The following is a 21,022-nucleotide window of genomic DNA, read 5'->3' as shown; positions in this document are numbered from 1 at the left end:
CGGGCACGGATATTGTGAGGTGAACTTGGAGTGTGTGCTCTGAATTACTATCTAGGCACAGGAATCCATCATGGGACTTCTTTGTGTGAATGGGTACACAAAATGGAGGTCTTAGGTGAAGCTGCCCAGGCCTCTTTATTGACCTGCAGGCAGGCCTGGAAGATTCCAGAGAGAGGTCTATGGAATCTGTGCTTTGGCAGCTGGTGAGCTGGCTGAATTCAAGCTCTGAAAGCTCCTTCTCCTTCCCCCAGGAGTGCTTCGATGGTCAGAGTGCAGTAGCAAAGAAAGTTACAGAACAAGGAATCCTTGATCTTTTGTACAAAGATTAGACTCCTGTTCCCTGCCAGGGAACTCCAGATCTGCACCCTCTTCCTGTTGTATTTGGATGTGGCCTGAGCAGATTGGGTCCATGCATGAACAGGAAGTGCTTGGAGTCAGCAAGTGGAGGGCTTCTGTGGAAAACAGCCCTAACATTCATAGTAGACACAGATTCTGATTGGAGGAGTCTGTGATTGGTCAAGAGGAGAACCAATGGTGGGCACAGGCTCTACTGAGTGTGCCAAGGATTCTCACGACCAGGCACAGTCACTGAGAAGACAACTGCTTGGCAGGGCTGGTTTATTTCACTTCCAGCTTCATGGTCAGTTTGGAGTCAAAACTCAAATAATGGCTCTACCAAAGAAAACTGTAGATGCCAGAAGAAGCAGGAGCTTCTGTTGGGTACAGGGGATTGTTGGACTGCACTTCTACTTGTAGTCAGTCCATCTGACTGGTGATTAAGGATCTGTGCACAGGACATTGATCCTAACTCTGTGGAGGTGCTGCCCCTCCTGCCTTGAGAGGAAGGGGCGCCCTGGGGTGCTGGCAGTGTGTCCCTGCAGAAGGGCACTATCTAGAAGAGGAGACCACAGCTGTGCAGGAAGGACAAAGAATTGAGACCACTGGTGTCTGCGGCGGAGGGAGAGGTCTCCCCCTGACCCTATCCTCTTAGCGTTCCCCGGGTAACCTACTACCTACTACCTTCCTGGCCTAAAAGTGGTCGGTGAGGTTGGCCATGCAAGGGTAAGAGGAACAGGGCCTTGAAACTGCTTGAAGCTCCACATGCTGTTGCACTGATGTTGGAGTTTAAAGTCCTACATTGCAACACCTTTGTGTGCCCACTACACCTTCCTTGGTTCTCTGGTTGGCCCAGCAAGGGAAAAGTTGACCATGTTCACAGCTTCTCAAATAAAGCCCAAGGAAGTGGTTGGCACCTGACTGAAAATATTACCCATCACTGGGTGATCCAAAGATATGAGCCTGTGAACTACTGTGGCTTTCAATCACCTTAACCACACTGAGCGGTTTCAGACATATCACTCTTCTTTTTATAGGAGGCTTATTTAAGCTTGGTGGCGCCAGAAAATGTAAGTAGCTTACCTTATCAAGGATGTGTCATGAATCTCACAGCTGGACCTGGTCCATTAACAAATATATTAAAAAAAGAACCTTGCTAAGTCTTCTCAAATGCTACAGACTGCACTGGTGAGGTGCATCACCAATACCTCTCATGAGACAACCAGATTGTGGACCCAGGTGCACTCACTACACATGACATCACTGCTCAGAGAAATTCACAAGCCTTGAAAATGGGGTCTGCCCTGTGAAACACGCATCATCTGTTAACAGTGCTTTGAACATAAAGCGTTTTTGAAATGGATATTAAAGATTATGAACTGTCTATAATGTGATTTAAGAGGAAATCTACTCGAGGAGAGAATTAGAAATGGCTGAGAAGCTAATTAGATATTCAGGTGCTTCTAAGGATGTCTTTTGTTAAGACTATTATCATGTGTACTGTTGAGCTGTGTTTAGAATAATGTTCTTTCCTTTTTGGGGAGTTCTGGCCTACTTGAGTGCTAGGATGGCATCTACTGAGCTCTGATTTTCTACCACACGCCACCTCCATGACCAACCGTTCCCGCTCACACATGGCTGGAGCTGAGGACTCAGTTGTAGAGGAGCGATAGACGCCTGATGGGCGGTACTTGGTGCTCACGTTTGAGTCTAGTAGTAAGATGGCCTGGGGACATGAGAGCTAAAAGGCTCTGTTGCTACAAATGGACCCCAGTAGTCCTGGTTGTCCTCGGTCACTCGGATCCAGCTCTCACGTGCTTTACGTGCTGCGCCGTTTTATAAAGCGTCGTACATCACCAGTCCGTCACCGAAGAGGTCTAGAACCAGCTCTCACGTGCCTTACGTGATGGGTAGCTTTATAAAACGTTGTACGTCACCTGTCCGTCACCGAAGAGGTCTAGAACCAGCTCTCACGTGCCTTACGTGATGGGTAGCTTTATAAAACGTTGTACGTCACCTGTCCGTCACCGAAGAGGTCTAGAACCAGCTCTCACGTGCCTTACGTGATGGGTAGCTTTATAAAATGTTGTACGTCACCAGTCTGTCACTTAAGAGGTCTAGAACCAGCTCTCACGTGCTTTACGTGATGGGTAGCTTTATAAAACGTTGTACGTCACCAGTCTGTCACTTAAGAGGTCTAGACCAGCTCTCACGTGCTTTACGTGATTGGTAGCTTTATTAAACGATGTACGTCACCTCTCCGTCATTTGAGGTCTAGAACCAGCTCTCACGTGCCTTACGTGATGGGTAGCTTTATAAAACGTTGTACGTCACCAGTCTGTCACTTAAGAGGTCTAGACCAGCTCTCACGTGCTTTACGTGATGGGTAGCTTTATAAAACGTTGTACGTCACCTGTCCGTCACTTGAGGTCTAGAACCAGCTCTCACGTGCCTTACGTGATGGGTAGCTTTATAAAACGTTGCACGTCACCTGTCCGTCACTACAGAGCACTGTGGTTAGAAAAGAGACTATGCATTGTATGAGAGGCGAAGATAGGGTTCAGTTGAGGTAGGAAGCTCTTTCAGTATGCTTCAGTCATGAGTGATTTTCTGGTGTGTAGTTGTAGGTCTCATGTTTGAAGCTTTTCCTGAAGGTCCTGCAGTCCATGGCTGGCCCTAGGCTTCGGTTTAGAGCATCCCATAGCCTGGGGTCCTGGACTTCCATGGTTGGACCAGGCTGCTTCTTCTGATTCAATGCTGTTCCAGTAACCAGGTGGGCAGTTGCAGAGGGGAGGCGTGTAGGTGAGTCCTAGTTTCTGCAGACAGCCTGGCTGTTTACCCTTGGAAGCCTCATGTGAGGTGCTGAGAAATTTAGACCAAAGTCTGCAGACAATGGACCACCCTGAGAACTCATTGTATGTGGTCAAACTCTTGCACATTCCTGCCTCCTGAATGTAGAGCCTTTGCAATACCAATGGCATTGTGGTATGTGCGCTGGCTAGATTTTTAGATGCAATATGGCATGTAAGAGCAAAATGCTTAGAGGCACCCCATGAATAAGTGTATGACTGTAGACAATAATGGAAATGATATCTTTATAGAGAATAATTGATATCAATCTTAATATTATAACATTGTTTTTTATCTCTTTTTGCTTTCTTAGACTATTGGGCGAAGGTTTTTATATCACTGTTTTTATATTGAGGGACCTTTTTTATCCTGATCATGTCTTAATAATGTTGTATTCTTATTGCTCTTTCTGAATATTTTATAGATAGAGTGTTTTATATTATAGTGTTTTATATTATGGTTCTTACTCATTTTTATATGTGCACTGTAGGATGAGCTGTTATGGTATGTTTATTACCGAAATAAAGCTAATGAATGAATGAATGAGAGCCTTTGCAATCTATCAATGAGATTCTTCGGGAATCCAGTGTAAATGATGTTACAGTTATGTAAACGTCCCATCACCCGAGGTGATGTCATCTCCACAACGTGGCTGGGTGGGAATAGTTTACCGAACTGGAAAAGTCGTAGGTTTACCCCCTTGGCCACGACATTGGCGAGGGTTCAGAATCGAGTAGAGCTCCTGGTTCTATCCAATCGGAGCGGTTGTTGGAGCTGTTCTCAAGCTGGGTGGTTAATCAATGGGAAACAAGTTGAAGTGGGAACTTTTCAGGAGCTTCTGGGCAATCAGGAGTCAGTGGACTCAAAGTGTGACAATGCGAGGCTTTTACCTCCATGGACCTAGGCCGTACCTGATTGTTGGACCCACAACTGCCCACCAAGCACAACCCTCTAGCACTTGGCCCTCAGGTAGTGTGAGAAGCCGGTGGTAGATTTATTCAGAGGCATGGCACGGGGTAGAAAGGCAGAACACATCGAGCAGCTAAAAACAGCAATAAACCACTACCCAGCCATTTGGATGTAATCACATTTAATGACAACTAAACACCACACATGAAATGCAGAGGGCAAAAATAACATTCACGGATCTTGTGGGGTGCTGTGTAGGAGAGCAGTGGAGAAACAAAACCTTTGCAGGCCCCCATGCAAGGAATGGTGAGGGGGGCCCCCACAATGTCTGTTCCCTCACAGTCGCCAACCACCTCTGCCTCCTGCATCCACGTGACATCAGCAGGAGTTTCCGTGATATTTTTAACATCAAAGAGAAAAAAGTTATCCTTGTGGGATGAGCATCCTGCAGATACATGCATACTAAAAATCGAGTTGTGTCCATGTTTTTTAATACAATATTGTTGTTATTTGTATTAACCAAACTTACCTTTAGGGGCTGAGAGATTGTTTCGTTTATTTGTGACGTAGTGGGTGCTCCCCTGAAGTTCACTTCTAGGGACACCAATGATAGTCTGGCTAGTGGTATTTTAAACATCGTTTATAATAAAATGCAATACAGATGTGTGTAATGGCGCACGCATGGCTCATTTTGGCAATTGCTGTTTTGGGTAATAGACAGGGCCACTGCTGGAATTATGCGATTCCACGGCTGCATCGTTTTCCACATTATTATGCATGTGCTACATAACGCACCATCGGCTGCATAAGCAACTGGTTTAAGCAAAACAAAATGTGATTCTAACTCAAACAGATTTAAAAAAACTAAAAGCTAAGTGATGTGTTGCCATGCAGTAGGAGGCTGCATGCATATGTGGGCCGCCCACATCTCTGTTGCTTTTTACTGTATCTGTAAGTTAAACTGGTACAAATTAGGTCAACCTTTTTCCCTGTGTTAACTTGTTAAAAAATGACATAATCACGAAGTAATACTATCACAAAATGTGACACATTAAGGGCCAGATGTAGGTAGCTGAAAAATTGCGAGTCGGAAATAGCGATTCAATGCGAATCGCAATTTCCAGCTCGCAAAATGGAATCCAAGAAAAAAGTGCGACACCAATTTGCGACTCGCAAATGTGTCGCACCGCAATTTGCGAGTTTGCTTTTAGCGAGGTTGCAATTTGCGAGAAGGGTGTCGCAAATTGCGACTGACTCGCAAATTGCCTGCAGGTGCTGCACAACAGTTTGGAAATTCACTTCCTGGCTCTTGGTGATGACATCAGAACCAGGAAGTCATCAAATACACCTGGGAGGAGGGAGGACCACACCCTTTCAAAACTGCTGTGCAACACCCAGGAGAGAGGACCTGCTGCTACGATGGAGGAGACAGGCAGTGCTGGAGGGAGAAGAAAGCTCAAATTTTCAGACAAAGAACTGGAGGTGCTTACAGAGGAATGCTGCCTGCACCACGACTAACTGTTTGGGAAGGCAGCCCTGAGTGTCCCAGACACAGAAAAGAAGATGATTTGGCAGCAAATTCATGAACAGATTAATGCCATAGGGGTGAGCCACCGCACCCTTGAGGAAATCAAGAAAAGGTGGTATGACCTGCGCTTCAGGACAAAGGAGAGGGGAGCAGAGTGCCTGAGAGAGATGAGGGGCACCGGAGGAGGCCCATCCACTGTCCCACCACCAACAGCCATGGAAGCAATGGTCGAGCAGACCCTGGACCCTGAGGCCGTAATTGGAATGGGAGAAGTGGACAGTTCTGCGCCAGGGACATCCAAAAGTAAGTTCCATGAGATACGCATTCACACCCACAAATGCAGTATACACACTCTCCCAGTACACAGCAGCAGGCACCACCAGACTAGCTCCATTCCAGTCTAGCAACCTCTAGAATAGTGCATTATGGGAAATGTAGTACAGTAGTCAGCATATAGGCAAATGTTTATTATGAGACATAAAACAGATGTGAGACACTGACAGTGTATTCCCTGTGTCCCACAGGTCTCCCACAAGACACCCCAGCAGCGACACCAGGCAGGGAGGAGAGCAGGGGCCAGAGACACTGCAGGAGGCTGCTGCTGAAATTCCTGGGCCCAGCAGGACACCACCAGAGTCCTATCAGGAACATGAACATGAAATGGGGGCAGCTGATACAACCCCTGGCCCAGCCCCACAGCGAGTGGTTCTCAGCCAGCAGCAGGACAAAGGCGCAGACGCTGATGCAGAGTTCTGGCGGTGCCCTAGGAGGAGGTAGGGGAAGCAGGCTTTGCAGGAATGGAGGCATCCCTCATCAATGGTCAGCGCCTGCAAAACCAATGACCTGAGACAACTGAGGTCAATCTCAAGAACCTTAAACAGGATGCGGAGCAGCGTGACCACTGGGCTGGCTGAAGTGAACACACAGTTCACTAGAATGAACGAACATATGGGGGATCTCACCCAGGCCATCCGCCAACTGGTGATAGAACTGGTGGCAGACAGACAGTGTGCAAGGCGCAGGGAGCGCCACACAGTGGCACGATTCGACCGCATGGCTGCTTCCATTGGGCGTCTTGCAACCAACACAACTGGCCTGTCTAGACGGACAGTAAGCCTACAAGTTGACCTTGGGCACTTTGCGGGCGATATGGCGCGTGGACTTGGCCGCATCAGCCATGCAGTGGAGTTGATGGAAGCTAGGCAGGTGGGAAGGGGCACAGGTGAGACCCCTCAGGACAGTGAGGAGGGGTCTACAATAAGTAATGTGGCTGCCAGTGAGTCCCGTGTGCTAAAGAGTGGAAGTGCATGGCAGGGGTCAGGTGGCCCACCAGGGATGAGCCATGCTGGGCTCACAAGGAGGAGGGTGTGAGCCACCAGACAGCATGGTTCGTGAGGCACATGATGTTAATGTGTCCTCATAACATTAGGACAAGTACAGACTTTAACGGACAACACTTTTCTTTCACCATATAGTTTACAAATAAAAAGGTTTTGTTTGTTCCACTACACAACTGGGCTCTGTGTGTCTGACATCAGTGAGTGTGGTGACAGTTGCCACGTACCTGCCAAAGTATTGGGTTGCAATGTGATTCCGTCTCTATCTGCCCTCATTTGCAATGTTTCAATCCCCAGGCTGGCGATGTGGTAGCTCTTGCTCCTCATCCTCCGAATCTGTGTCTTCAGGGGTGAGATGTAGCCCACGTCTGGTGGCAATGTTGTGCAGTATAGCGCATGCGCCAACGATCTTGAATGCTGTTACTGGGGCATACTGGAGCGCACCTCCACTTCTGTGGAGGCATCGGAATCTTGCCTTTAAGAGTCCAAAGGTCCTCTCAAGGACAGTTCTGGTACGCTGATGTGCACTGTTATATCGCCTCTCGTTCTCATTGCCAGGTGTTAGGTACAGGGTGAGTATCCATGGTCTCAGGGCATATGCACTGTCACCTGTTTGCAAAAATAAGCAATGTTAGCAGGGCATGAATGGTTTCTACAGTGACCTGTATGTATGGCTTCTGGGTGTAGTCAGCAATACCTAATAGATATCCATCGCCAAACTCCCCACGTTCTAGGCGTTGGTGTATCCCACTGTGCCTGAATATGTATGAGTCATGTGTACTCCCTTGAAATTTGGCTACCATGTCAGTGATGACATTATGGGCGTCACATACCACCTGGATATTTAGTGAGTGGGTACATTTCTTATTGCGGAACAGATATTCCAGATTTGCATGAGGGCAGATTTATATATGTGTCCCGTCTACACACCCTATTACATGAGGGAAGCTGGCAATCCTGTAGAATTCCAACTTGGTGCTGTTGATTTCTGCCTCATTCCTGGGTAGGTATATGTATCTGGACATGTGTGTGAGTATGGCATCTAGGAATGCTCCGTAGAACCGTGAGAGTGCACTTTGAGATACCCCACCTGCCACAGCAATGACCCCCTGATAGCTACCCGAGGGCAAGAGGTGCAGTGAGCATAGCACTTGCACATGTGTGGGGATGGCGCTGCCGCGCACAGTCTGGCGTTGAAGCTGCGGATTGAGTAGATCTATTTATTCTAATTCTAATATCATAATATTGCTGCACTGCTCAGTCTATATTTGTCATAAATCTCCTCCTCAGTTTGTTGGAATAGTGTCTGCCTGGTTCTATATATCTTCTCCTGTCTGTGGTCCCTCCTCCTCCTCTGCTGGGCTGCGTGGACTCTCCTCCTCACTGCTATCACGTACAGTTCAGCCATCTTGAGTCACCCAGATGCCTTCTGGGTCTCCTTTTATACTTTGGTTCTGGTTAACACCTGCTCTGAATCAGTGGTAATCTGGGTGTGCAAAATGGGCTTTTTGCGAGTAGTCGCAATTTGCGAGTTGCTATTGCATATGGTTTGCGACTCGCAAATTGTGACTTCCTATTTGCGGGTCGCAAAATCAGGTCGCACATTTTGCGAGTCGGTAATGGCTCGCATCGCTATTTGCATTTCGGAAATGGGATTTTTGCATCCCATTTCGGATTTTGCGAGGTCGCAAATTGTGAATCGGGCCATTAGTGACTCGCAAAACTTTGCTACATCTGGCCCTTTGTCACATAATTTGCCTTTTCTTGCCGCATAATTTAGTCAACACTTCCATATGATTTATTCCTTCCATGCTGCATAATTCCAATGACCCTGGTGTGAGAGGGGGCCTCTTTTTGCATGGTTAGCCCCCATTTTTTGCCTGATGTTGATGTGTTCTAGAGGTTGGTAGTGCCCAGGGTCCCTGCTAACCAGGCTCCTTGGCCCAGAGCTCTTTCCCTAAATCTGTTGTGATGCATTGGCACAATTGGATACACTCCTAAATATCACTGTAAGACCCTAGTAAATGGGTACCCTAGTACCCAGGCCATAGGATAGTATGAGTAGGCCCCTGAGGGCAGCAGCACTGATTGTGTCACCCTCTAGGGCCCTGCACCTAGATGGTCCCAACACTGCCAGTGCAGGCTGAGTGTACTAGGGCAAACTAAAAAGGCAAACTTGACATGGCACACTTCCTGGGTGCCCTGCCCACCCTACACTGCATATGATATAGGTAAGTCGACCCTCTGGGAGGCCTTACAGCCCTAAGGCAGGGTGCACCATACTATATGTGAGGGCATAAATGCATGAGCAATATGCCCCCACTGTGTCCTTGCCAATCCTGAGACATAGTGAGTGAACAGAGCAGCCATTTTAAGTACATGTGCTGGACACTGGTCAAACACGAGTTCCCCAGTTACATGATGGCCACTCTGTACCCTGGGTTGTTTGGTATCAAACAACTCGGAATATTAAATCCAACCTGGTGCCGGTGTTGGATTTAACCCTAAAATGTACTCAGGGGCCACCTTAGAGGTGCCCCCTGCAAAAGCTAATCTAACTGGATAGTTGCTTGCTGGTTTCATCCAGCCTGCCACTTCCAGACAGCCAATATGCAAACCTGGGGGAGAGCCATGGCTCTCTTGTTTGTAAGGCAATGCCCTTCCTGGGTGGAGGAGCTAATACCACCTCCCTCAGGAATGTGCAACCCCCTGGCGATGATCTTCAAAGGGTTACTGCCCCTGAAACTCAAGCCTCTAGGCCTGCTGCTAGCAGCAGAGGGCTTCCCCCCTTGCAAAACCCTCTTTTGGTGGGAGCAAAGGTGAGAAACCAGAAAAAGAGTAGGAGGAGTGTCCTCACTGAGCATGCACCACCGTAGGGGCTTGCAGGCGAAGTGGACCCTCCATCTCATTTTTCTCCATGCAGGAAAATATCCAATAGTGTCTAGGGAAGTGACCCTTCCCACAGGAAGTGTTCACTGTAGTGGGTGTAGCCACCCAAAGGTAAGTGTTCCGTTGGACACTACCAGGTTCCCCCTAAAATGCCCACTAAATTCAGTATTTAGTGGGCTCCCCTAGACCACGATTTTAGATTCATCTGGAAGAAAAAAGACAGCACCAAATAACCCGTCAAGACGAGAACAAAGGACCTGCTGCACCAGAAGAGGTTTCAAGACCCCCTGTTTGCTGCACCAGTGTCCCAACAATTGCCGATGCGGAGGAGCTTGCCACTGGACCGACCTCAAAAGACCCCGAGGACCTCCAGGATTTGCAAGTAGCCCGAGATCACCTTCCTGAGTGCAGGCGCCACTCAAGAAACCAAAGGAACCCGCAAACCGGTGAGGGACACTTCACCGACCGGATGATATCTCGGTAACCTGAAGTTGCAGGCGGACCCGACGACACACCAATGAGAGCCTGGATGGACCTGCAAGTGTGCCAAGTTTGGTGGCACAGTGTCTCCCATGGCCGAATTGTGGCAATACCCCAGGTACTGACCAGTGCACGTCGGACATCAGCAACAACAGCTCCACCAGAGCTGCAACTGGACCAGTAGGAAGCTCCAGTCAAGGGACTTCAGTGAAACCCTGGACCTCCCGCCAGAGTGCCTGCGACATCCTGCAAGACCTCAAGAAAAAGACTTACCTCCAGCTCCAACCTCTGGAAACTAACATGTGGTTGCCTGGACCCCCTGCATAGTGTGCCTAGTTTTGCACACTACATAGAGGGCCAGACTTTGACATCTGGTAACAATTTTAAATTACTTGTTGATGTGTTCACATTTAGTATAAGAGATGTAGTCACATTTTCAATGCATCTCCTTTGATTAAAATAATTCAAGCGTCCCTACAGGACTTCACCCTTTAGTTTATTGCTTATGCAGGGGATACAATGCCTGCATTTAACTATGTCAACCAGGGCTACCAAGTTTAAGTCAGCCTTTGAGTGAAATTTTATTGTTTTCAGCAGCTAATGTTTGACATTTTCAGGCCTCACTTGTGATACTCTGAGTGACACCTTAGGGAAATCTATGCCTTTGGCCCAGGCAGATAAGTTTTATGCACAGGTAGCAGAAACTTTCTCTGATGCACATTCAAAAACCCTTTATGGGTAACTTACCGTAGTTGTGTCAGGAAGTGTGGCCAGCAATACAAACTGACTTCATTTGGACATCTCACAATATCATGACTCCCCTTTCACAAATAATTCCCTTCAGCTGCCTGCCACTATCATCACTTACCCTATAGAATCATGTGCTTCGTCCCCTTCCTCGCAGCCCCTTAGACACTGCCTTGGTATCCCTGACTGCCTTGTTATACACGAGTAAAGGGGTTTATTTTAGAAATGAAAATAACCAATGGTGCTGTACATTCCTGCTATGGGAGCTACCAGTATGAAAACATGAACATATTTAGTGGAAACAATAAAGGAAAAGTCTTCCATGCTCCCTATGTGTGCAAGAAATTACACAGTGACCTCTCATTTTCCCATTTCAGCTATGAGTAGTTAATGCATTGCATTCTGGTACTTGTAGTCCCGTCTATAATGGGAAAAAGCAAAATAACTAGAACCAGGTTTACAAATCAAGACACATCTTGTTGTCAGAAAGCAGAAATGAAGAAGCAACACAATTCTGTTTGGCAATATAGTATAGGTTTTCATCAAATATGGCTTGGAGGAAAGATCAGCTCTGTGACTGAACTGCACTCACACTGCAACATAACAGACAGTGTCTTATATAGACTCAAAACCACAATGAACTCGTATTCATTGGTGGCTTGCGTATTAGTTAAATCACGATTGCGTAGCACATTGTTATCTGTAATCATTTTAGAACAAAGCAATAGTTTTCTGCAAAACATCTAACCACACGTCACAGGAATACAACTGAAGTGCACCTGTTATTGATACGTTTTGCTAGTAAGCACAGTGTCTTTCAGTCTCATGCTCTGAAGCGCATCAACATTCCCTCCCTACATGGCTGTTGTTCTGCAAACTACATTCTTTCTCAGAAACATATTTACAATGTGGCCTGTGATTCATGCCGTGACCTTCTATTTCAGATGTCATACTAATTATTGTATCTATTACAACTCGCCTCTGCCTTTCACGCAGTCCCCCACTCTGTCCTTGCTCCCTATTCTGACACCCTAAACAGCCTGGGTCTGTGTGTGTCCTTGACCACATACAATTCTGCACATTTTCCTGCTGATCCGTGCATTAGCAAAAGTGGGCCTTCTCTCTTTTCTATGACAATCTGACAAGAGAGAGGCTGAGATCTCTGCTTTAGAATCCTGCAACTTTATGTGGTTATTTAAATATTGAATTATCTGAATTCTTTATGTAATGCAGAGGCTTTATGTTGGTTTAAAAATACATGAAGTATTTGTATATATTTCAGTACAGCTGGTCACTTTCGTTTTTCAATGCTGTGCTTTTATTGGTATATATTTGTCAATTATTGTTAAAGTATATGTATTGCATTTTACTCTTAACTTTGGCCTGGCACATTATTCAAAGTTATTGAAAGCATGCCGGAGGGAAATAGGAACTCTGGGTTTCCATCTGATCCTTAATGGCAAGATTGAGACATCACCTGCAATGACTAGCATTTACTAGCACCTTATGTTTTTGCTCTTATCATTACATACATTAAACAGCTAATGTAAGGGGAAAGCACTTTAGAACATGTTCTACAGCAGCCCTAATGGCCCCTGACTGATAACTTAAGTGAACAAAGACATAAAGGGAATGTTAAAATGAATGCAGATGATTTAATTTAAAGATTTACTTAACAATGGTGTGTAGGCCTTTGCAGAATCTTAAAATGTGAAAAGCGGGCTGGCATTTTACTCTGGAAAAGGTGGCGACCCAACCTCTACTACAGTAGGTCCTGAGCTGCCTCCTCCCTCTAAAACGCGCAGCGCTCTGTGGGGGCGCTTCCTTTCAGCTCTCCCCCCCATAAGTTATTTACTTTCTTTACAGTCCTGGGTCTGTGAGGTGTCAGCTGGAAGCAGGCAGCACCCTTCGCCTGCTTTAGAGTCACACACACTGCACAGACAAGCTGAGGGGGACCCCTTCCTGTAGAAGAGCCCCCCCACACACACACACTGCACAGACAAGCTGAGGGGGACCCCTTCCTGTAGAAGAGCCCCCACACACACACTGCACAGACAAGCTGAGGGGGACCCCTTCCTGTAGAAGAGCCCCCCCACACACACACTGCACAGACAAGCTGAGGGGGACCCCTTCCTGTAGAAGAGCCCCCCCACACACACACTGCACAGACAAGCTGAGGGGGACCCCTTCCTGTAGAAGAGCCCCCCCACACACACTGCACAGACAAGCTGAGGGGGACCCCTTCCTGTAGAAGAGCCTCCCCACACACACACTGCACAGACAAGCTGAGGGGGACCCCTTCCTGTAGAAGAGCCCCCACACACACACACTGCGGGGGCTGCCGGGGTGTTTGTTACGCCCCTAGAGGAGAGGGAGTTAGCCAAGACTCCTCCCAGATTGTTTCAAGTGGTATGAGGAGATCAGTCTGAGATACAGTGTGCCCCCCAAAGGTTAGTGGGGTACAGTCTTCTTTGTCCCTTCCATGGCGCTTTAGATAACAATAATTGTACTGGAGCGGCAGAGTTGTTTAAGTTGTTTGGCATTTGTCCATGTTTGATGATGTTATTGTAGACCCCAGAGCCTAAGTTGTTCACTGTACCTTTAAATGTGACCTGGGTGTTCTTCATTGTCTGTGGCCGCTGAGGTGGAGGCGACACCCCCTCTGGTGCGCGCACTCACACGCCGTCTATGGGGAGCAGCGGTGCTGACTCTGTCCTGGACTGTGACTTCAGCGACGGTCCCTGATGGTGCTGTGGTGCGCTGATGTCCGTCGACAGGTCAGACGAGAAAGGGCTGCGTGCCACAAGCCACTGTTGGTTCCTCGGCCCTAAGTTCAAGTCCACCACCCAATGAAGAGCCTACCCAGGGCCACAGTGGTGGTCCTTGATTGGACTCTGCAATGAAACCCTCTAGTGCTGTAGTGTTTTTTTCTAGTACCTGATCATCACAGGCACTGCATATGCTTTTCATGTGACCGTCGGTTGAGGTTATGATTTTCTCAGGCATTGTTTTGTTGAGGATGAAACGGTGTAGCGTGGTTTTGGCTGTTCTTAGAGTCCAGCACAGGTACATCTCCTTTTGAGTCAGCTGCCTTGCTTCAGGGTACTGGGCACCAGCGGTGCAGGGCCACACCTGACTGTTGTCTGCAACTTCACTCATTTTAAGAGAATCATTTCAAAGCCACTGAATTGTGGATTGTCACTGCCATCACTTTTATTTTTCTATATTTATAGAAATGTGAAAACTTAATAAACTCTGATTAGAAAAACATGGATTCAACATCCATGTTCCACGTGGCTGGAGCTGAGGACCCAGTTGCAGGGGCTGGTAGACAATTGTAACCAGGTGAGGCCATTGGGAAGCTCTCCCTGTGCAGACAACTGGTGAAAAGACCTCTTCACTGCCATCGCTGTCGGTCATGGATAGCTCAGCGAGCTGGTGTAGTCAGGCTTGGTAAAGGAGGGGTGCACATGGTGTGCTCTTCAGGGCCACTGGGTCTCCATTCATTTCCGAGCAGGCCTTCAGTGTACATGCATGATTGTCATGTGCAGTGAGGACAAAACTAAATCTGAAATTATCCAGAGACTTACTGTGGATTCCAGGGGAAGGGGAACACTCCAGAGTCATTCAGGGGACATCCCTGTCCCAACAATGAGGATCTGCCACGCCCCACAGTAGGGTCCGAAGCTTGGCTCTATCCATGCTTAGGGTGCTTTATATCATTCAATAGGACTCCCAGCCTTGGTGTGCGGTGATCATAGCCTGGCTCTCTGGCCAGTTTTTCGGCTGGGGTACATTAGCTATTCTTACCATATATTTGTGGGTTCACCTCGTACTGTACTTAAAATTGTGACAAGTGACGAAGGACGACCCTTGTGCCAGTCTGCATGTCACCAGTTGGGATGATGATTTAAATTGAGGAAAGAGGGAACCGGGAGAGACGGCACAGAGGGGTCATGCTCCTTAATGCCTCTTATTCACATATAGGGGATCTGTGGAGCTTGAACAATTTCAGAGGGAGGGCGCGGCCATCAATGTTACTAACATGTGCAAAAAAGTGATGGGTGGAATGCTTGAATTAACCTCACCTGCTGGTAATTACTCAGGCCACATCATTATTTTGCCCACTATGCCACCTCACTTTGGACCCAACCATTAGCAATTCAGTCTTGACCCTGGTCTAATGGACACAGTCCAGCTCGATCTGCCAGGCCAGGTCCTGCCCAAACCAGAACACCAGCAACCCAGGGTCGGTTTCACCCTTGTTATTGGTCCATCAGCGGGTACAGCTTGGCTCCAGTGACAGTGGGCATGGGACACATGTCTGGGCATACCAGTCCCACTTAGGGCAACACACTAAAAAGTATACAAAAAAGTGATGGATGGACTACTTGAATTTATCTCAGCTGCAAGTAATCACTCAGGGCTGCACCCCAGCCCATCAGTCCATCATTATTTTGCACCCATGTCACCTCAGTTTGTACCCAGCCACATGCAAATCAGTTTTACCCTGCTCCAAAGCAAACAGTCCAGCCCGAACTGTCAGGCCAGGTATTCCCTGAAGCAGGACACAAGCAGCCCAGGACTGGTTTTGCCCTTGTGTACATGCCAACCCTCCCAATTCAGACAGGAGACTACGATTTTAAGGCTAGTCTACCGTCTCCCGATTCCTGCACGTAAAAACACGATTCCTCTGTGGGCTTCAGCTGACAGGGCTGTCAGTGACAGTGCATAGCACTTGCATCATGCTCTCGCTGCCTGCCATAGCGCTTTCTCCATGCTCCTGACAAGTAAGGAAAAATCTAACTTCCGATCCTGCAGCAGCAGACTTTCAAATCCCATACATAACAGTAACCCGATTCAGGCCCCTATAGAAGTCAATGGGGGCAATACATTCTCCCGATTTCTTTCTAGAAATCTCCCACTTTCCTCTTCTAAAATGTTGGCATGTATGCGTTTGTAATGGGTCAATCAGCCAGGTATAGCTTGGTTTCAGTAACAGAGTGTGCACAGGGTCCATGTCTGGGCATACCTGTCTCACTAAGGACGTTGCACTAAAGTAAACAAAAAAGTGATGGATGGAATACTTCAATTTATCTCAGCTGCTAGTAATCACTCAAAATCTCTTTTCTATATTTGTTGTATATTTTGTATAATTTAGCCATCATTGTTACATCACTAAAGACATAAGTATTGTGCAAAATCCAAGTGTCACAAAAAGAACAAATGTATGAAACGAGCCACACTCATTCAGCAGGAGAGTGGTGAGGCTCGGGCCTGCAGCTGGTGGTGCACGTGGGAGCACCTGGTCACGGATGCATGACGGCAGCAAGGTGTGGTAGCTCACTCCCATTTGCAGACAGCACATATTTCCTTGAAATGCCACAAAATTCACACTGACAGGCAGTTTTACTGATAAAACTTTATAGCGCAAACAATAATTTGTGGAAATCGCGATTCAGCAAACATTTATCATTTGCTAAACACCAAGTAGAGTGACTTGATTTGTTTCGATCACACTTCGGAACTACAAAAGAATGTGTTCATTTGTGCTTTCCTAACTGCACAGTTAATTTACAGGTATTTAAATGTTGTTGTGTTAGGTAAAAACTAACGTCTTTCCGCTGTTCCCTTCACACCCCCTGTACCCCAGCATTATTGTGAGATAGGTACCTTTACAAAATCCTTTGACTTTTCAGTCAGAGAAAGAAAAGTAAACAACAACATCCATGTTCAAAGAGTAAGCAGCAATTTGTCAGAAGGCACAGCCTGACCTTTGACCTGTGTAGTTGAATGCACAGCAAATGTGGCAAGACAAAGGGCCAGATGTATCAAGCTCCCGGTTTACATTTCTTAAATAACAAATTTTAAGAAATCGCTATTTTAGAAATTCAAAATGGGATGTATGAAAACTGCGAGTCAGTATTAGGAGTTTCTTAAAATTTGCAAACGTAATTTGCGAGTTGCAAATACAGAATCGCAAAAAAATAGTGAATCAGTATTTGAAAATCGCAAATTGTGAAAACGGCAAACCGGAACAGCCTGATGACATCACAACCAGGACGTGAGTGAGCCCATGCTGTTTCCAGGAGCCACACCCACAGGAGCAGGCAGCGAGACACAGCCCAGCACCAGGGAGGCAGCTTTGTGAGCCAGCCAGGAACAAACATCAACATGGCCAATGAAGGGAATGTGAAGGAGAAAGGTGATAGGAAGCACAAGCTCAAATTCAGTGACCAGGAATTGGAGGTGCTCACCGAGGAGGTGGTCTGGAACCACAACAAACGTTTTGGGAAGAACCCATGCCAGGAATCTGAAAGTGAGAAGAAGAAACCGTGGTAAGACATCTAGACCAAAATATGCGCAGTAGGTGTTGCGCAGCTCTCTTTTGAGGAGATACGCAAGTGCTGGTACGACTTGCGTTCACGTGCCAAAGAGAGGGTAGCCAGCAGGCTAAAGGAGGCAAGGAGCACCAGAGGAGGACCACCCACCCAGACACCGTCCACACCAATGGAAGACATGGTGGAGCCCACACTGCTTCCTGAAGCTGTCAATGTCGTCACTGGCATTGACACCTCACTCACACCCAGCCCCAGCAAAGGTAAGGCCAGCAATGATGTGTCTCCCCATATGTGCATGTACAAATGCCACTTAGAAAATAGCTATGCCACTATGCAGTGTGATCCATGCCACATCTTACATACAACACAACAATGCCTTATGGGAGTGGTAGTCCACACCCCTAAAGTGCAACTACCACATAAATAGCAAGAGAGCGTTAAGGCAAATAGAGAAGCAACACAAAAGACTCTTAGTGATACTATGCTAATGTACATTTAATACTATTATGCAACTATTTGTGTAATAATCAAAAATGACCTGCTGCACATTGTCATTGTAGATGTTCTGCGCCCTGACACAACAGAAGGTGGAAATGTGGGGGATAGCGAAACACAGCCACAGTCCGACTCAAACGTCAGTGAGTCCTTCATACAAGCACCAACTAGGCGCAGGGCAAGAGTGCTACCTCTCCTTGAGTATAACCTGGACTCTGATGAAATGCCGGATGAAGTACCCACACCACCCCCAGAGGTTAAATCCACAGGAAGATAGCAGTCCCTGCCCCAGCATCAGTCCACTCACCACAGGAGGCGTCACAATGCAGGCAGACAGCGCACAGAGGAAGGTGAGGGCCCATCACTCTTTGGTGTCCTTGAGGCTTCCATGCTGAAAGTGCAGCGCCTGCAATGTAAACACATGAGGTCAATGCACAGGCAGCTGGTGTCAATCGATCATAACATGCGAGCAATGCACAGGCAGCTGGTGTCAATCGATCATAACATGCGAGCAATGCACAGGCAGTTTGAGTCTCACAATGACAACATGAGATCATTGCACAAGCAGTTCTGTCTCTCAATGAAAACATGTGCAAGTTGCATGAGGGACAGAAAACAGCAGCAGAAAAAGCAAAGGAGATGACAAACGCCATTAGGGAGCTCTGCACTGTGATGCAGGAGGAGCATGTCAGCCACCGTAGGCGCCATAACTAATTGATGGGCAGGTTGGATGGGTTCTGCAGATCTGTCAATCGGCTCACGACCACAAATGCTTTGGTATCACGACGTGCTGTGGGCATACAAGTGGAGATGGCACACTGCAGTCAGGACGTTGCACAGGGCTTGGTGCAAATCACCAATGTTCTGGATACAATGCAGACAGCCTGGAGTGCTACAAACAGCGATCTGGGTGGTGGGGATAATGAAGAGATCTCTAGCCTCCGCAGTCTTACAGCTCCTGTGATGGATCCAAGCCATCGCAGAACCAGACGCAGTACTGTCTTTGAACCCGCTACAAGAGGTGCCACCGAGACCACTGAGCACTCAAGTGGAGTGCGTGGACGTCGGAAGTAATGTTGAGAGGTACAGGGGACTAACATAACATGCAGCAAAGCAGTTATACTATGATGCTAATAGTGTGACACTGTTACTCGCACCTGTTTGTGTATAGTGCTTACCTATGTCCTAATCACACATATATTACCTGAAGTCAAGGCAATAAAGATGCTACCTGCAGCAATACATTAAATTAGACGTGGCATTGTCATTACTTACATCAACAATAGTTGCGCGTGATCTCAGCACGTCTGTGTCTGCCCTCTGCTGTACTGCTTCTGTCTGCTGGCTGAAGGGGTGGCAAGGGATCGTCATCCTCATCGGAGTCAGGCTCGGTGGGTTCAACTGGTATGCCTCTCATTGTTGCAATGTTGTGCAACATGGCACAAGTAGCCATGATTTTGCAGGTGTTTTCGGGGCTGTATTGCAGTGCACCCCCACTCTTGTGGATGCATCTGAAGCGGCTCTTCAGCAGGCCGAAGGCCCTCTCTACAACGCTGTGGGTTGTCCTGTGAGCAGCATTGTACCTCCTCTTGGCTGGCGTTGCAGGACTCAGGTAGGGCGTCAGTATAAATGCCCACACGGCATAGGTACTGTCTCCTAGGGGAGTAAAATTAGTACTTTTTATATGTTAAGTCACATTTACATCAATGCAACATTGTCAACTATTACATTACCCAGTAGGTATCCTTCGCCAAACTCCCCAGCTAGTAGTCTTGTGTAAATTCCTCTGTGGCAAAAGATGTAGGAGTCATGTGTGCTACCTGAATATCTGGCCACGAGATAGGTTAGGATGTTGGAGGCATTGCTAATTACTTCTATGTTAATGTAATGTGAATTTTTACGGTTCCCATAAACATACTCTGTGGCCGATGGCGGACAGATATATATGTGTCCCATCGATGACGCCTAATACATGTGTGAAGTGGGCAATCTGGTAGAAATAGAATTTTGTCTGTAGTAATTCCTGTGGGGTGCTGGGGAATCTTATGTGCTCTTGTATTTTGCTCATCATGGCATTTAGAAATGCTTTGAAGAATCGTGAGAGAGCACTCTGTGAGAGCCCTCCAGCTGCTGCTATCACCTCTTGATAGCTCCCTGAGGCTAGTAGGTGCAGGGAGCATAATACCTGAACATGGGTGGGTATGCTATTGGTCCTGTGTGTTGTGCGCTGCAGTAGGGGTTGTAGATCAGCTATCAGGTCAAGTATCATGGCTGAGCTTTACCTGTACTTCTCATATATCTCCTCCTCTGTATGGTCAAAAAGGGTTATGCGCACTCTGAAAATACGCTCCTGTTTCCTCCTCCCTCTCCTCAAACCTGCCAGGATCCTCATTCTCCTCGCTATCACGTAGAGTGCAGCCATTGTGGAAGAGCGGCTGAGGCATTCTGGGCCTCTTTATATAGGTTGCACCTGGTTACCACCTGGTTTCACTTCATGGTAAATTGCACGTGCAAACGGCCATTCTGCGAATAATCGCTATTTGTGAATTGTTGATGCATTGCGAGACGGAATTTGCGAATCGCATTCTGCGTATTGCAAATAGCGACATGATTTTGCGGGTCGCATTCTGCGATCCAGGTCGCAATTTGTGATACGCAGAACGTGATTCGCAAATTAATGTTGCTATTTGCGATATGCAGAACGCGACCCGCAAATTCATGTCGCAGTTGCAAGGAATCGCTATTTTAGCGATTCCTTATATTTGCACTGCGAATGCCTTTCATATATCGTGATACATCTGGCCCAATATGTCAAGGCACCTTTTTCCCTCATTCACCTCTGGATTCCAGCATGGTTATTTTGGGGGTGCAGCAGTAACTCTTCCCCCTTCTTCCCAGCCCTATGGTGGGGATGCTGGGAGCCACAGGACTATTATTCGAATTCTTTGTGATTAAATATCCCTCCTTCAACACGAAGGGACTGTTGCTACTCTCCAGGAAAACACAGGCACTTAGGTAGGACAAGGGCTGACACCTCGAGGCCCACAAAGTGAGTTTCAAACCCGCCAGCCGAGCGCGCTTCCTGCCTCGAGGCGCTCTCAAAGCTTTCT

Source organism: Pleurodeles waltl, chromosome 2_1, assembly GCF_031143425.1.
Source record: "Pleurodeles waltl isolate 20211129_DDA chromosome 2_1, aPleWal1.hap1.20221129, whole genome shotgun sequence".
In the NCBI taxonomy this organism is placed as follows: Eukaryota; Metazoa; Chordata; class Amphibia; order Caudata; family Salamandridae; genus Pleurodeles; species Pleurodeles waltl.
Note: the sequence above shows the minus strand (reverse complement) of the source record.